Below are 18,068 nucleotides of genomic sequence, written 5' to 3'. Positions count from 1 at the left end.
AATCAATACAAAGATATTGGCCTACTCATAAATTTTCGGAAAAAATGCCGCAAACTCGACTTTTTTGCGGGACCCACAAAAATATTGGTGGGACCCACAAAAATATTTCTTAGAAAATATTCTAGAATATTTCAGGTCCTTTCAGGGAATATTCCTTCTAGATAAGATCAAACAATCAGATGGATAAGATCAAAAGTAATTTCTGAAAAAGCTAAGGACTAATATGGAAATTCTGAAACTTAGAGCTCAAGTTTCAGAACCTATAAATAGGGGTGCCCTCTCTCTCTAAAAATCGCCACCCCCCTTCTCTCTCTAGCTTTTCTCTAGAAAAACCTCCCCTACCTAGCCTAGCCCACCTGAGACCGCCTGACCTGGTTTGAGCCTGCCTGACTTAGCCTGAGCCTGCCTGACCTAGTCCTAACCCACCTAACCTAGGTCTGAACCTACCTGACCTAAGTCCAAACCCAGTTGACTTGACTTGAACTTGGTTTGGTTCAAAGTCAAAGTCCAAGTCCTTTTTCGTCCGAAGTCCAGAGTTGATCATTTTCGAAGTCGAGCCTCGTTTGAAGCATCGAAGCCTTCCGGAGTCGTTTCTTCCACGAATTGAAGTAAGTTCACTTCATTAATCCATCTCTCTCAAGTATTTGATTGTTTGTACATAGCATATACTTTCTGAAGTAGTATCTTGCTTTAGTTCTTGATTGATGCCTTTTTGGACACTTCGGTGTTCACCCGCTCGTCTTGTAACTATTGTCGGATATATATGTTCAAATATGCGGTATATGTGTTCTTCAAAATGATATCTCGCTTTAGTTTTTGGTTGAGCCCTTTAGAACACTTCGGTGTTCACCCGCTTGCCTCGTAACTATCGTTGGATGCGGATCTAGGTGTATATATGCTGATTCTGCCGACGCGTCCTATATCGCACAGGCTATGTATTTTACCTTTGTCGTCGCGTCGTATGATGCCAAGGCTCCCTGCTTTCTGCAATTTCCAATTACTGCACTTCCGATTATGTATTTACTTATATTGTCGTGTTGAATGACACCAAGGCTCCTACTTTCTGCAAATATATATGTAGAATATTTCGTTCAGTTACACACCCTGAACAATAGTATACACATTTCTTTACACCGCTGTTGTATAAAGCACAGGCTTCTGCCTATACTAAATATATGGCGCGTAAATGAGCGTTCAAATGAAGATCAACTCCAAATCACCAATGTGATCCCCTTACCGCTCCTCGTTCAAGATTCTGCTTGACGAATGAAGCCCTTATTGGAAAGGCTTCGCTTTTTGGCAAAATGCTCTTTACGTAAAGACTAAGTCAATTACGTATGGCCTGGCTATGGCCCAGGATTCCTGCAACCTTGATGGATGCAAAGTACGCACAACGGTGCACACCCATTTCCCGAGTTAAGCATAGCAATTTCCCACCAAGGAGGAGAGATGCCGCTAAAATGGATAAAAGAAACGCACGCTTTCTTCATTAAACAGAGGAAGTGCTGCTGAATTTTCTAAAAGAAGCTAAGAATAGCTCAGAAAGAACGTAGCAGGATACTTCGTCATATAGCGGAGTGCTACACAGTTCATGGAACGCCTTCTACGATGTAAAAAGGTTCGTCACACCACTGCCGATAAAGCAGGGGAGGTGCTGACAGAATGGTTGGCAAAAGAGCTGTCAGAACCAGTTAAGTGGTACAACAATGCCGTTTGGTGGAACGATGTCAGAATGACTTGTCTCCCTGACACCTGCAAGGGAACAATACTTGTAAGAGCCATTGCGCCAAAGTAGTGGGAGCGCCTTGATGAGGTCCTGAGCTCGTTGCGTAAAAATACGCCAAGTAGCCGATCCATAGAGATCGAGTCATGTGCATTTTCATTGAGAATTATCAGACAACCAGACTCGTAAGGGCCGCTGAGCCGGAGTGTTGTTTCCACCGAAAGAGGTGAAGTGCTCGTCAATGCCAATGTGTCGTGAGCAGAGTTAAGCATGCATATGAAAAAAACCTTTGTTCCACGGTGAAAGTCGTGTGGTTGATTGAGGTCGGGTACATACTTCTCAAAGGCTCCCCAATAGACATGCAATGTTCGCCAAGTAATTGTAAGACCGGCAGGCCCCTTTCAGAATTTCTCACCGAGGAAGACGGTGATGGCACAACCTTGAGTGTCATATATTTCACCTGAATCTGATAGAGTTCATTGATGGCCTCTGTCACTCAGAGGTATGGAGATCATGGTTATCCTTAAATATCTAAGGATTGAACCCAACTACTGCAGTGACAGAATGCATTCAAATACCTAGTAAGGATCTCTTCTGGTATGTTGTACCGTCCTATTATGGGGATGGGGTCAACAGGCCTCTGAGGTATCTAAAATACATAGAATAATCAACCCCCAGATCATCGCGTTATCGCCCAAATATGAGTCCCCTAAGCCCAGGGGGAGATGCAATTATCGAAACAAAGCATTAGCTTAGGTACAACGATACTTTGAATGTATGCGTGTATGGACGTTGTTGAGTCAGTCCTGCATAACCTTTGTGAAGGTGTCATGGTCGGTATACTACTGGACCGATTGGGAAAGAACCCCTAAGGAGGCTCTTGTGATATACGCTAAGTCTTGGAGGCTTGAGCGTCGTTATTACGAGTTGCGACCCTGAGTGGTCTACGCATTTACTTGCGTTGAATGGATGTGTGATTGCTTGCTTACCAGACCATCAGTGGTTATGACCTCGTTTAATGGGGATTTCAGGTGTTGGACTTGCGTGGCGATATGCGGAGCAAGGCGGCATTGAGTTCCAGGGTTTCTCTAGACAAGGTTGTACTGCTTCCTTTTATTAAACCTATATTGCTTTTCTAAGCAGTGATGTTGCAATAAAAATGTGGTTTTCGATAAAATGGAACACTTTGGTGGTCAATGAGTTGCTTGGCCACATACCTTCAACGTGCTCGGAGTTTTCTAAAACCGACGACTCATTATCGTCTGATTTCACTGCTAAAACCTTTTCTAAGTTCCGCTGCAAAGAAAGAAAAAAAAAGAAATTCATGAAAATTTTAACTTAGCTTTGTTTTGGAAATCCGGGGCGTTACAGAATTGGTATCAAAGCAAAAGTCTAGAAAACCTGGTTTGAGATCCGTCTTGTTCACGATATCGCACTGTAAGTATATGTTATACTTCTTGTCTAATCTGGGTGCATCTTTGTATAGATGGCAACTCACGACTCACGAGGCTACTGCTATCGTTGCAGGATTTTGCACGATGAGTGGGTGTGCCCATATGAGGTACAAGACTGCCAGTTTTGTGGCGAAGAGGGGCATTCCGCCAACGAATGCCAAATGAAACATACCGCCGATATGAGTCGGCGAGGATCGCTTGGTCTTAAGGACGAGACCTTGCGTATTAGCGAACCACATTACTCCAGTAGGGGGAGTAGCCGTACCCCAGCTACTTCAGATGAACTACCATCTCTGGTAGAATTTGACTTGAACTTCATTGAGGGATTCGGTCAATCGCAAGGCTATCAACATACACTATGTACGCCTAGCTTGCACAGTCGGGATGAGGGATGCAACAACTCCTTCTATAATCCCATTATGATTTCGGATTCCTCGAATCATAGTGGTATTATATGGGAGAACGGAGCGGCTTCACAAACGCTGAGCCTGAATAGCCAAGGAGAGGGATACAACTCCTATTATCCCGTTATGATCTCGGACTCCCCGAGTCATAATGATACTGAATAGGCAAGTGGACTGGCATCACTGATCTACCCACAAGATTCACTTGAAAGTGCAGAAGTGCCGCCCAAGACAAAACTAGTTGTGCCTACACCAAGGCAATGTGGAAGCAAACGATACTTCAGGTTGTTTGGGTCAAGAAAGAAATCCAGTTCTTAGGAGAGACTGGTAATGTTTTGGAGTCAATAGACTCATGTATATAGTTTCTCAATGCCTAAAGTCTGCCAGTGTGGCATGACGTTTTGTTTAAGGCAATGCTTGTGTAAATATGATGTATATTAAGTAAATAAAGCTTTGCTTAAGTATATACTTTAAGAAACTAAAACACGTTGCTTGTATGTGATAGATAAATGACTCCTACGACGAGGAGAACTATGCCGAGCGAGGAGTCCCATACTCAAGGATTCCTACTAGAAACGCTTAACAATCTGGTTACTGTCATCCGTGAAACAAGGCCAAAACCAGTCGTATCTCGAAACGAGAACCTTGGGGGAATAACCTATAAAAAATTCCTCAATTTTGATCCCCCAGTCTTCGCTGGTAGAGCCAATCCTGAACTGGCAGAGAGTTGGGTCGAAGAGACAGAACATGCCTTCCTGGTACTGGGTGTACCAGAAGAAAAGAAGACCAACTTTGGCACGTACAGGCTGAAAGACAACGCACGGAAGTGGTGGGATACCACTAAGATTATCAAGTTCTCGGAAGTTGAAGTCATTCCTTGGACTGACTTCCATAGAGCTTTCATGGATAATTACTTCCCGTTACAATCCAGAAACAAGAAGAAGATGGAGTTTCTGGAATTGGAGCAGGGTGGCATGAGTCTGATTGACTATACCACCGAATTTCAAAATCTTGAGCGGTACTGCTCCCAGTTATTTGAGACCGACCAAGAAAGGGCCGACAAGTACATCAACGGACTTCAAGAAGGGCTAAGGTCACGGGTTATCACCAGCATGCCCCAAACTTTTCAAACTGCTGTGGCAGCAACTTCGAAAATACAAGTGGATTGGGAGTGATCAAAAGTGATCATAGCAAAGAGACCCGTAGTTGATGGTGGGAACAAGAAGAGAACGTTTCCAAGTGGCCAGGGTTCACGACAACCCTTTCAAAAGAAAAGGTTCCAAGGTGAGAATGTTACTCAACAGGTCGTGAGACCAAGGCAGAACATGACTCCAAAAATCTGCAGTCCAACCCAAAATGCCATGTAAATCACGTTAGAGGACCATGTCCACGTGACACAGGTGGTTGCTTCTACTGTGGCAAAGTGGGCCACATTGTAGGACAATGCAGAAAGAAGCTTGCTGATGAGCAAATGAGGAATGCCAGATCTGTCGAACCCTCTCAACAAATACCACAGCGAACGCAAGTCCAACGACCCCCACTTAGAGTAGAACAAAGGCCTGTTGCAGGTCGTTGTAAACACCCCAAATTTTCACCCTCATCTAGTGTTTGTCCATTTCATAAGTCACTACAGATCATTGCATGTCATTGCATGTATTCTGCATAGCATTGCATGTCATTGCATAGCATTGCATGTCATTGCATCTCATTTTCGAGATCCAATACTCCTGTTTTCAAAACATTCAATCCAGATTTGAATTTTAAAGCTTTATTTCAAAATCAATTTCAAAATCTGGGTTTTTATTCAATACTCTGTCATTTTCCAACCCCAGGACTTTATATTTCGAAATATTTTCTCAAAGAAACAATCTGGATTCATTTCAAATTCAAATTTTAATCGATTTCAATTCACAGATGAGACCCATTGTGGTGGTGTCGCTTCTGAATTCCTCTATTCATTAAATTTCTCAAATTTTTGAAAGTTTCAGTCCGATTAGGACTCTGTCTCAAAGTCCTAATCCAGTCAGGAGTCTGTTTTGAAGTCTGTTTTACTTCCATTTTTAATCTTTTTCATTTGTTTTCGAAATTTAGGTCATTTTACAGAGTCCAGTTAGTTCAGGATTCTATTTTAGAGTTCGGTCGAGTTAGGAATCTAACCCTGACTGTGTTTTTTGACTTATTTCATCATTTCTTGATAAAATCTTTTGAAAATTCTTTCATTTGGATGTTAAAATTTAAAATTTCAGAGTCCTAAGAGTTCAGGACTCTAACCCGGAGTTCCAGTTCGCATGAGACCCTATTTTCTAAAAATCTTGAATTTCAAATGTCAATTTTAACCCCTTTTTAAAGTCATTTTCAGTGTTTATTTCAAAAATGTTCAAAATTCGATGTGGGCCCACTCAGTTGGCACCATATCCAGAGGAATTTTAACTCAGTTAGGACCTTATGCCATTTCAAAAATCCTAATTTTAAGTTTACTTTTGAAAATCTTTTGAAAACTCCTTCAATTTCAAGTTTTAAAATCACTTTTTGAAAAACTCAAGTAGGGCCCACTCGGGGTGGCACCATATTCGAGTAAGTCAGGGCTAGACTAGGGTTAGTTGATGTCTTGGTTAGTGTTAGAGGTTTAGAAGAGTCAAAACCATTTTGAAAACTCATTTTGAAAATTAGTTTTTAAAACTAGTGTTTTTAAATGTTTTTAAAGGTGTTTTAAAAACCCAAATGTGAAAGATGCCAAGTGGCATCACATTTGGGGGTTTTCTAGGTTTAGTTAGGGGGTAATTAGGGATTAATTAGAGTCCCACCTAGGTTAGAAAACCACAAAAAATCGTTGCCTTTAGTGGATTTATTAGAAAGAGTCCTAAAAAATGAAAAACCTCTTAATTAACCCTAATTAAGTGACTTTTTGAAAAACTATAAAAAGGGACCTAAGGGGGGGCCAAAAGGAGGGCTCTTTTCTCTGAAATTTTCGTGGCCTCTCTCTCCTCTCCAGCACTTCCACCTTCCTCCATTGCAGCTGCAAGCACCAAGGTAATAATTTTAATATTTTTTAGTTTTATTTAATACTTTTTCATGTTTTAAATCAATTTTAGCCATTGGTGTCATCCCCTTCATGGATTAAACCATGGATTCAACCTCAAGAACCATCAAGAATCAGCAAGAACGATCCAAGAAGGTGATCTAACCCTGTTTTGGGTGATTTACAGGGATTTTAATCCATTAGAATTGATTTTAATATGGTTCTTTATATTATTAACCAATAAAATATATGATTTACCCTTTTTAATGGGTTAAATCTATGTTTTAAAGGTGATATCAAATTCCAGCCATTGATTCCCTGTTTTTAATTTATTTTCATGGTTTATTCATGTTTGTTTTACGTTCTATAGCATAAAAATAATTTTTATTTACTGTTTTATGGTTCATTTTATTTATTTACATTAGTTAATGCATGGTTTGTCAAGTTTCTTAAATTTCTGTGTGTTTTAGGTTTAGAACAGTAAAGATAATGTTATTTCGGATTGAAGTTATCATTGTTTATTTCTGATTTGTTTATATGTGGTGCATACATGAGTTATTGAGTTACTGTAGAAAAATCAGAGGTTTTGGATCTCGGGAACCCTGTCAAAAAAATCAGATATCAGATCGGGTTTTTAAAGCTTTAAAATCGTGGTTAAAATCATGAAGGTAACTTGCTGTTATGATATTTCTCTCATCTTATATTCAATTTTAGATCTGTAAAATGCTATGGATTCACATTGAGTAGATCTGTCTTCTGTGAAATTTTCGGATTTTTTGATCACTGTTTAGTATTTTTCCCCTTTTAGAGAATCTGTTTTTAAATTTAAAGCTCGTTAGTGTTTACCAAAACCCTAATCAGACTTGTGTTAGTCATAAATCCCAAACCACGGATCCGATTTTAGATCTGTAAAAAGTGAGTATTGTTATTTTTCTGTTTACTGTTCACCACTAAAATTTCAGAGATTTTTGTTTAGAATTTTTATTTATGTCTGTATTTTCAATCTGGAATAGCCGTTTTAATCCCTGTTAAGAGTGATATATTTTAGCTCAGATTGCCAGAAGGGTTTCTCACTAACCGGAGATGATTTTTCCGATCTGTAAATTGTGAAATCAATGTTTTTCTTCCTAGTTAGTCTATGTAAAATTTCATAAATTTCCATGGAGATTTGACCCCTAGTTCAGGTCTTGGACTGAGACTGGTTGGTGAATTAGGTCAAAAATAGCATATTTTTAGGGTTTAATGCAATTTTCGGATTAATTTAATGTCAAAGAATTATTTTTATAATTCCAATTCGACATTAGGGTTATAAAAAGTGCAGGTACCAATTTTTATGGATTTTGGAATCCATTTGATGGCTGAATTAAGCAAATTGCAAAACCGGGTTCCTGAAAGATCCAAAAACACTGCTAAAATCACAGTTTTTGTGATATTGTTGGATTTTCGTGCATAAGCATATATTTTTAGGGTTTAATCATGTTTATAATCATATTAGGATGCTTTAGGTTTAATTTGATGCTCATTTGATTTCATTTAGTGCATAAAACCTAAGTTTTTACCAAAATCTATTTCAGAAAACCCTGATTTCAAGGCCATAGTCTTGCTATCGGGGGCAATTTGGTCATTTGACCTAAATTTCGAAATCCCTAACCCTAATTTCATATTTTTAATCATGTCATAGCATATTTGGTTTGGGTTTATTCCATTCAAATTTCAAAATTTGCATTTTATCAAAATATCTTTCTAAAAACCCTAATTTCAAGGCCATAGTCTTGTTATTAGGGGTATTTTGGTCATTTTGACCCCAATTTCGAAATTCCATATCTTCTCTTTCATATTTATTCAATTTTATTTCATAATTTATCATTTTTATTTAAGGGAATCAAGGAAGAGGCTTATATCTAGCAAAATCCAACAATTTCCTGATATTGTTGGATAAATCTAGAAAAGCCAACATATTTTCGTTAACCAAGTTTTCTAGTTTTGCATGTACATTGAAGACTTTATTTTTCATGTATTTAAATTTCAATAGTGATGTAACTTGTAATTAAACTTTGGAATAAGAATTTACATTTCCTGCTTAGCTTAGGTTGCATTGCATATAGTTTATAATTTTAATGTGTGATGGATGATGATTCATGCATATTTTTACAAATTCACCATGGTCTACACGAATGGCACATGCACTAGCTTTTATGAAGTTTATAAACTTGGTGGAATTTGTATTTATGGCCATAGTCAGAATATGAATGATACTTAGATTTATGATCTTCACATTAGCCACATTCAGCCTACACTCTTAGACTAACTTCAAAATGCACTGCATTTCTCAAAAATACAAAAAATATTTCTCAATTCCTCAAAATCATATTCATTCATTTCAAGCATTTTCCAATTCCAATTCCAATCTCAATTCAAAGAAGTTCATTTTCTCAAAATCTCCTAAGTCTTATAGCAAAATCGATTTTCCCAAAGACATTGAATTTCAAAGAATATTTCAAGTGTTTCTCAAGTTCATAAACTCAATTTTCCAAAGTTATGCAGTCAATTTCAAAGTTTGAAGTTAGAATTTTTCTAAGTCTTATTCAAAAGAATATGGATTTGCCGATGATATTTCAAGTATTTCCCAAGTTCCAAATTCAAATTTTCTAAGTTAGAATTTCAATTTCAAAGTTTGAATTCAAGGAAATCAAGTCTCTCAGAATTGATTTTCACTAAATGTCAAGGATTCCTCAAAATCGATTTTATTTTTCTCAGAAATACATTTCAAATCCCAATTCACGATTTTCCATGTGATACCTATTCTAAATATTTCAATCATTCAAAGCAAACATCATGTTTTCAAAATGTGCATTTTCTGAAAATTCATAGCACATGCCTGATTCTATGTGCATTTAGAAATTAGAATATGATTTAGACAAGTTGAATAGAGTAGAGCATAAGATTGATCCTTGGTTCAATTACCCCTGTTAAAGGTGGCAGGAACGGTTGAACCTCGTACCGACAGGCGAGTCCCATTCTACGGAATTTTCCCGCATTTTAAAAACGGAGGCGAGTTATTTTCAAAAACTTTTTCAAAGGTCAGTTTGATTTGCAAAAGTTAAAATTTTGCGATGATAACAGGTTTGGCGACTGAGATGGGACCTGTCTTCGCCTGATCAATCTAATGCTCTACTTAGTTCAAATTGTCAAAATCGATTTCCATGGAATGTCAGCTTTGCTTTATGATATCATGTGAACCTAGGAGCCTAGACTTGAACCCAGCTGACATGGAATGCATATAGACTAGGTATGGTTTGGTAGGACCATATTGAGGAGGAAATTTTCATGCTCACATAGACTTAGGTCTAATACAACCCTCCTCAATCTAGGCTTGATTGAAAACAATGTTTGCTCCTTCAAAATTTTCAAAATCTCTATCTCTTTAGGTTTTAGAGCCTTCTGGTTTGATTGCATGTGCTCATGTTTTTCAAAAATCACCCCACCTATATTGTCCCGGTCTTCACGTTGCTGGGCTCTCTTCCAGAACCATAGTTCGGGACAGAGCCTCACAACTGGGCCACTTATTTGGGTGAAAACCCTCCTGCCACGTACCAAGGGCCATAGTCCAACGTATATCGGCAGGTGCTCAAGGATGTTGGAAAACTTGAACCTAGAACCAGAGAAATTGATTTTATGCCACGTACTTCGAGCCTTGGCTTGAGTATATAGGCATAACTGGATTGGATACAGATGATCTGAGCCTTAGAGTTAGGATTAAGGTCCTACAGCTATTTCAAAATTTGTGCATCTAGAGTCAGCTTTTAGGGAATGCTGTATGTACATACTTGTTTATGCAGAATTTGATTGAATATGTTATTTCCTTTTTATTTTCCATATTTTCCCCAATTTTCTAAAATATTGGACGATTTTCACAAAATTCCCCAATCTATGTCCATGTACTGTCCATGTTTTAAATCTTGGACGATTTTCCAAAATACTTCATTTTCCATTTATTTCTTCATATTTCATCAAACCCTGGACGATTTTCCAAATTTCCCTTCATTTCCTTCAAAACTCCAGGTGATTTCCCATCTTTCCTGTCTTCTGGATCTCGAATTTCCTGCTTTATTTTTATCCTGCCTGCATTTTCCTCAAAATTCCTGTATTTTCCAAGTCTTACTCCAATTTCCATGTCTTCCAGTCCGATGGCATCAAGTCAGCTTGATTCAGTCTTCCCTAAGGGTCACATCTCCTACGAGGTGCGACAAAGTCTTCCCGAACATCGAGTCCTCAGCACCGGATTCTTCTTTCCCCGGTGGTACTATTCATGGTTCAAGAACTTCTCTTGTATGTTTTCGGACCATCTGGACGAGTGTGGATTGGAACTGGCGTCCGCAGTGGGAAAGCAGACAGTCAACGGCAATTTGATCCATGCACTAGCAGAGCGGTGGAATCCGAGCACTTCTACCTTCTGGTTCCCGTGGGGCGAGATGACGATGCTGATAGATGAATTTTTAGAGATTATGGGATTACCCGAGCCAGCCGGTCAGCCTGGAGACCCATTGGAGAAACAGTTTCTGATTAATGTTAAGGGTCTGGACCCTAAGGATGCCTTAGCTCGCATGACAGGACGTAAGTCGTGGCCCTTGATCGAGGAGGATGGAAATGAATATGTGGACCTGCTCGAAATCTACAAACAGTATGGAACATTTGTAGAGGTCAGCTCATTGTCCAGGACAGCTCGAGAGAGAATCCAGCACGCGATGGTTCTATGCACGGTGGGATTAGCTTTCTTTCCCGACGAACGAAATTATATAGATATCAGAATAGTTTAGCTTCTAAGGAGATGGGGAAGTCGACAGACCAGCCGCCTCTCGATAGCCATGGCCGCACTCGCTTTTCTATACCGAGGGTTGACCCGCTTCACGCTTGGAGAATCAATTCTAGTTGAAGGCTGCACCTACGCGTTGCAGTCTTGGTTCCTCCGGCATGTGCCAGCCCGAGCCAGTTCATTCAGATATAATGGTGAAAAGCTTCTTCTAGTTGCTCAATACCGATTCTTGATCGATAACCTTCAGGAGGAAGAAGTCGTATGGGATTACTTTGATCGTCAGGAATCACCTCCCAGATACACTTATGCTTATGGCAAGCGATTCAGACTACTTGGCCCCTTCTTCTGCGCATACTATCATCCAGAGCGGTGTGTCAGGCAGTTCTCTCAGAGGCAGAAGCGCGTAGAGATTCGTCCACTAGCAGGGGTTCTGCCAGAATTCAACCTCGCATCAGATCAGTGGTCCGGAGCATACCTTTCTGCCAGACATGGCTGGGATTCCTTTGTCAATCTTACTATTTTTCCTGGTCCTCGAGTGTCCTCTGATTATCCAGGGTGGTGGAAAATTGTTTGTCCCCCTCCCCTGTGTCAAGAGTATTATTGATAAAATCATGTTTTTCCCCTCAATAAAATTCCTTTATTTTACATCTCATCTTGGTTTGACGACCTCGCCTAGGTAACAAGGCATATTTCCAATTGTTTATTTTGCAAAGAATAGCAGCGCAATTGTCGTAATTCCAGCGATGACTCAATCCCTAGTAATGGGATACTCTTTCAATTGTCTATCAAAATTCTCTACAAATATTTTCCTTCAACCAAATTTCCTTCAAAAGCCTAATCATCAGTTCTACCTTGCAGAGAGCATCAGTAACATTCAGGAGAACATTTGTGATACTCGGTGGGTCAGACAAGGTCCGAAAAGAAAACCTCATCAGTTGAAGGCGTTGCATACTCAGTCACTTCAGAAGAGGAAATGGACTCACCCCGATCAGTCAGAAGTCAAGGTCAGCAAGCAGAGGATGATGTTGATCCTCAGATATATGCTATGTTCAAAGAGATGATGACCAAAATGTTGACAGAACAAGCTGAAGCTAGTACAGAAAAGATCCAGGTCAAGCAGAGGGCAAAAGGCCGGTCAGGCAAGAAAGTTTTAAAACTATCCAAGAAATATATCCAACACAAGGATACATCTGATGAGTCAGAATCAGTAGGCGGCACTGATAAAGAGTATGAAGTCTGGCAAGCACTTCAAAGATCCACTCATAGGCAAGGGACAACCTATAAAGGGAAAAATCAAGCAATGGATGATCCGTTCCAAATACAGCTGAAGGAAATGGCAAAGAAGATTAAAGATTTGCAAGCCCGCGACAAGGGCAAGAAGGTCTTCAGGAGCAAAGATTTCTACAAGAGCATCACTCCCGTCAGGAATAATCAAGATTCAAAAAAGACAAATTCTGTTAAGGCCCACCGCGAGGGGTGCAAGGATAACAAGGGCAATCATACAAGTCAGAAAGAGAAATCTTTAAAGCAGAGTGAAAAATTGAGTCAACAGAAAGAGAAGAAAAAGCATGACGGTTGGGGTTACGATCGCAAATTCACTCCTCTAGATCAGCCCCTCGAAGAGGTCCTTGAATACATGCTGAGCAAAGGAATGGTTAAGCTTCCAAGAATTGCTAATCCTCTGGTCGCCCTAGGGAAATGGAAAGACCGCTTCTGCAAATTCCACCAAACAACGGAGCACGATATTGAACATTGTTTCGTCTTTAAAAATATCGTCCAAGATCATATCGACAAGAATCTTTTCATTGAAAATGAGAAAGAGTACTGGTCAACTGTCTTATCCAAGTCTCAGCAAAAATCAAGTACTCGACAAGAGATGTAGCGTGATGATCCAAACCAGGACCACAAGATGGCCCCGTTAGATCAAATACCCGAGAGTTTCTTGGAATACATGCACACAAAAGATACAGTCAGGTCTCTGAAGGCTCACTCCACATTTTCTACCAATTCTACCAGAAGTAGCAATGGACAAAACAAAAGAGGAGGTAGAAAAAATCATACTGGAGGCTCAGGAAATCCAAACTCAGAGAAAAATGACCTCGCAAGTCGGAAGGATAAAATGGACAAGCGAGATGGCAATTCTTCCTCAAGTGTCCAATTCGAATTAAAATTCCAAGGAAAACCAAAGCATGATGGTTGGGGGTATGATCGCAATTTTACTCCCTTAGAACAGCCACTGGAGCAAGTTCTGGAATACATGATAGCCAAAGGGAAGATTAGACTCCCCAAGATAGCAAATCCTCCTGTGACCATAGGAAGGTTTAAAGATCAGTTCTGCAAATTTCATCGGGCAATGGGTCACGATACCGAGCATTGTTTTGTCCTTAAAAATATTATCCAAGACGTCATTGACAAGAATATTCTCGTTGGAGATGAAAAGGAGGACCATTCATCCTGATCATGTTTCTCCCCAATCATTCAAAAAATTGATAACACTAGCACTTTCCTAATTTCTCATCTTGCTTTTATTATTTCAAAGGGATGATGTAATCTCGTCTGTCTTTCCTCTATTTGTTACCTTTCCTTCAATACATCAATAAAGTTGTCAGTTTTTCTCGCAAGCTCGGTGCCATTTTTTTTATTCTCCTCGGCAAAATGTTCTTTTATGAGGAATGACCTCTTCAGAGTCTCTTCTGAATCAATCAAAAGCCAATTGTCGTGTCACCTTTAGAGAGCGCTCCTCAAACATCAATCATTTATCTTTTTGTTCAAATTCTTCTTTCCCAGTTACACTGGGGCATTTTCAAAATTTTCATTTTATCTTCAAAACTTTCTGTATGCAGGCAGGATAAACAAATCTGTCATTTCACGCACTTGTGCACGCATGTGCACCCATTTACATTCATGTGCATTTGCATACATTCATTCGCATTCATCTGCATCAATTTGCATTTGCATCGATTACCCATCAGGATAAGGGATAAATCCTGAGACCCCGACATTTGTCTAGGTCAGTGTGAGGGTAAAAGATTGAAAATCTCACATTACAATCATCAAGCGCTTTCTAAACACCAACCTTTTTCAAGTTCGTCCTGCGGGCCGAGTTTTTATCAAAACCATTTTTACCGGTCAACCTTCGGGTGAAGCGAACTTTCTAAATCCAGTTTTCACTGGTCGAACTTCTTAAATCCGGTTTTTACTGGTCGAACTTCTTAAATCCGGTTTTTACTGGTCGAACTTCTTAAATCCGGTTTTTACTGGTTGAACTTCCTAAATCCGGTTTTTACTGGTCGAACTTCCTAAATCCGGTTTTTACTGGTCGAACTTCCTGAATCCAGTTTTCACTGGTCAAACTTCCTAAATCCGGTTTTTACTGGTCGAACTTCCTAAATCCGGTTTTTACTGGTCGAACTTCCTAAATCCGGTTTTTACTAGTCGAACTTCTTGAATCCAGTTTTTACTGGTCGAACTTCCTGAATCCAGTATTCACTGGTCGAACTTCCTGAATCCAGTATTCACTGGTCGAACTTCCTAAATCCGGTTTTTACTGGTCGAACTTCCTGAATCCAGTTTTCACTGGTCATACTTCCTAAATTCGGTTTTTACTGGTCGAACTTCCTAAATCCGGTTTTTACTGGTCGAACTTCCTAAATCCGGTTTTTACTGGTCGAACTTCTTGAATCCAGTTTTTACTGGTCGAACTTCCTGAATCCAGTATTCACTGGTCAAACTTCCTGAATCCAGTATTCACAGGTTGAACTTCCTAAATCCGGTTTTTACTAGTCGAACTTCCTGAATCCAGTATTCACTGGTCGAACTTCCTGAATCTGGTTTTTACTGGTCGAACCCTCTAAATTCAGTATTCACTGGTCAGACTTTTTCAAAGGCCAGCGTTCGTGCGGGTACCTTTTTCTAAATCCAGTGCTCATGCTGATATCCTTCCAAAATCCAGTGCTCGTACTGGTAGCCTTTTAAAGTCCAGTGCTCGAACTGGTATCCTTTAAAAATTTAGTGCTCGTACTGGTAATCTTTCAAAATCCAGTGCTCGTACTGGTAACCTTCCAAAATCCAGCGCTCGTACTGGTAATCTTTTAAATACCAGTGCTCGTACTGGTAATCTTTTAAAACCCAGTGCTCGTACTGGTAACCTTTTAAAACCCAGTGCTCGTACTGGTAACCTTTTAAAACCCAGTGCTCATATTGGTACTCTTCCAAAATCTGATGCTCGTACTAGTTGAACTAGTCCCAAATGTCATCTTTATACTTATCAACTTTTCTTTCCTTTAAATGTTTTGAATTGGTCTAGAAGAGTCGAGTTCCGATTCGAATCTTCTTCCAAATCCAATTCAGAATTGGTCTAGAAAATCCAAGTTCTGACTTGAATTTTCTTACAAATCCAATTCGTATAATTTTCTTTCCTCTAGATTCTAGAATTGGTCTAGAAGAGTCGAGTTCCGATTCGAATCTTCTTCCAAATCCAATTCAGAATTGGTCTAGAAAATCCAAGTTCCGACTTGAATTTTCTTACAAATCCAATTCGTATAATTTTCTTTCCTCTAGATTCTAGAATTGGTCTAGAAGAGTCGAGTTCCGATTCAAATCTTCTTCCAAATACAATTCAGAATTGGTCTAGAAAATCCAAGTCCCGACTTGAATTTTCTTACAAATCCAATTCGTATAATTTTCTTTTCTCTAGATTCTTGAATTGGTCTAGAAGAGTCGAGTTCCGATTCGAATCTTCTTCCAAATCCAATTCAGAATTGGTCTAGAAAATCCAAGTCCCGACTTGAATTTTCTTACAAATCCAATTCGTATAATTTTCTTTCCTCTAGATTCTAGAATTGGTCTAGAAGAGTCGAGTTCCGATTCGAATCTTCTTCCAAATCCAATTCAGAATTGGTCTAGAAAATCCAAGTCCCGACTTGAATTTTCTTACAAATCCAATTCGTATAATTTTCTTTCCTCTAGATTCTAGAATTGGTCTAGAAGAGTCGAGTTCCGATTCGAATCTTCTTCCAAATCCAATTCAGAATTGGTCTAGAAAATCCAAGTCCCGACTTGAATTTTCTTACAAATCCAATTCGTATAATTTTCTTTCCTCTAGATTCTAGAATTGGTCTAAAAGAGTCAAGTTCCGATTCGAATCTTCTTCCAAATCCAATTCAGAATTGGTCTAGAAAAATCAAAGTTCCGACTTGAATTTTCTTACAAATCCAATTCGTATAATTTTCTTTTCTCTAGATTCTAGAATTGGTCTAGAAGAGTCGAGTTCCGATTCGAATCTTCTTCCAAATCCAATTCAGAATTGGTCTAGAAAATTAGAGTTCCGACTCGAATTTTCTTTCAAATCCAATTCGCTTAGCTTTCCTTTACAAGTTTGAACTTCTACTCAAACTATCCTGCGAGTTGGTCTAGAAGATCCGAGTTCCGACTCGAATTGTCTTTCAAAATCCAATTCATCTAGTTTTCCTTGAAGAGTTGAATTCTGATTCGAATCTTCCCTCAAAAACCCAGTTTAGCACTTGGTCCATTCAAAGCTCACAAGTTGGAATCATTCCTTCTTAAGCTATGATCCTTAAGTTGAATTCCTATGGAATTGATAGTTCGTAGGTCGAACCCCTGCGAAACCAATGCCGTTCTAAATTGAACCAATGTCGTTCGTAGGATGAATACCTATCGAACCCATGTCGTTCCTAGTGAACCAATGTCGTTCTAAATTAAACCAATGTCGTTCTTAGGCTGAATCCCTATTGAACCCATGTCGTTCCCAGTGAACCAATGTCGTTCTCAATTGAACCAATGTCGTTCTTAGGCTGAATCCCTATTGAACCCATGTCGTTCCCAGTGAACCAATGTCGTTCTCCATTGAACCAATGTCGTTCTTAGGCTGAATCCCTATTGAACCCATGTCGTTCCCAGTGAACCAATGTTGTTCTCAATTGAACCAATGTCGTTCTTAGGCTGAATCCCTATTGAACCCATGTCGTTCCCAGTGAACCAATGTCGTTCTTAATTGAACCAATGTCGTTCTTAGGCTGAATCCCTATTGAACCCATGTCGTTCCCAGTGAACCAATGCCGTTCTCAATTGAACCAATGTCGTTCTTAGGCTGAATCCCTATTGAACCCATGTTGTTCCCAGTGAACCAATGTCATTCTTAGGATGAATCCCTACAGAACCCATGTCGTTCCCAGTGAACCAATGTCGTTCTCAATTGAACTAATGTCGTTCTTAGGCTGAATACCTATCGAACTCATGTTGTTCCCAGTGAACCAATGTCATTCTCAATTGAACCAATGTCATTCTTAGGATGAATCCCTACAGAACCCATGTCGCTTCCAGTAGACCAAATCACAATTTTGATCTCCAGGTCATCCAATATCCTATTTCCAATTTCTGAGTCTCTCCTTTGGGGAAAGGAGAGGAGAATCTAGCCACGGATGTGTCATTTAGATCTCAAGTGATTTCTTTCACCAAGGATTTCAGGAATATTTTGCCAATTTGTCATGAAAAATAGTTGTTGATCTCAAAATCTTTACTGCATAAAATTGTACCTCAGAATACCTTTAGTATTACTTTCGAAAGAACAAAGCTTTTGTGAAAAAAGATTCAAAATTCAAAATCTTTCTATTGGCCAACCAAAAGGATGAAGAAT

This window comes from Nuphar pumila, chromosome 5 (assembly GCF_984573655.1).
Source record: "Nuphar pumila chromosome 5, dmNupPumi1.hap1.1, whole genome shotgun sequence".
Classification (NCBI taxonomy): domain Eukaryota; kingdom Viridiplantae; phylum Streptophyta; class Magnoliopsida; order Nymphaeales; family Nymphaeaceae; genus Nuphar; species Nuphar pumila.
The sequence above is the reverse complement of the archived record's forward strand: the minus strand, read 5'-3'. Positions refer to the sequence as shown.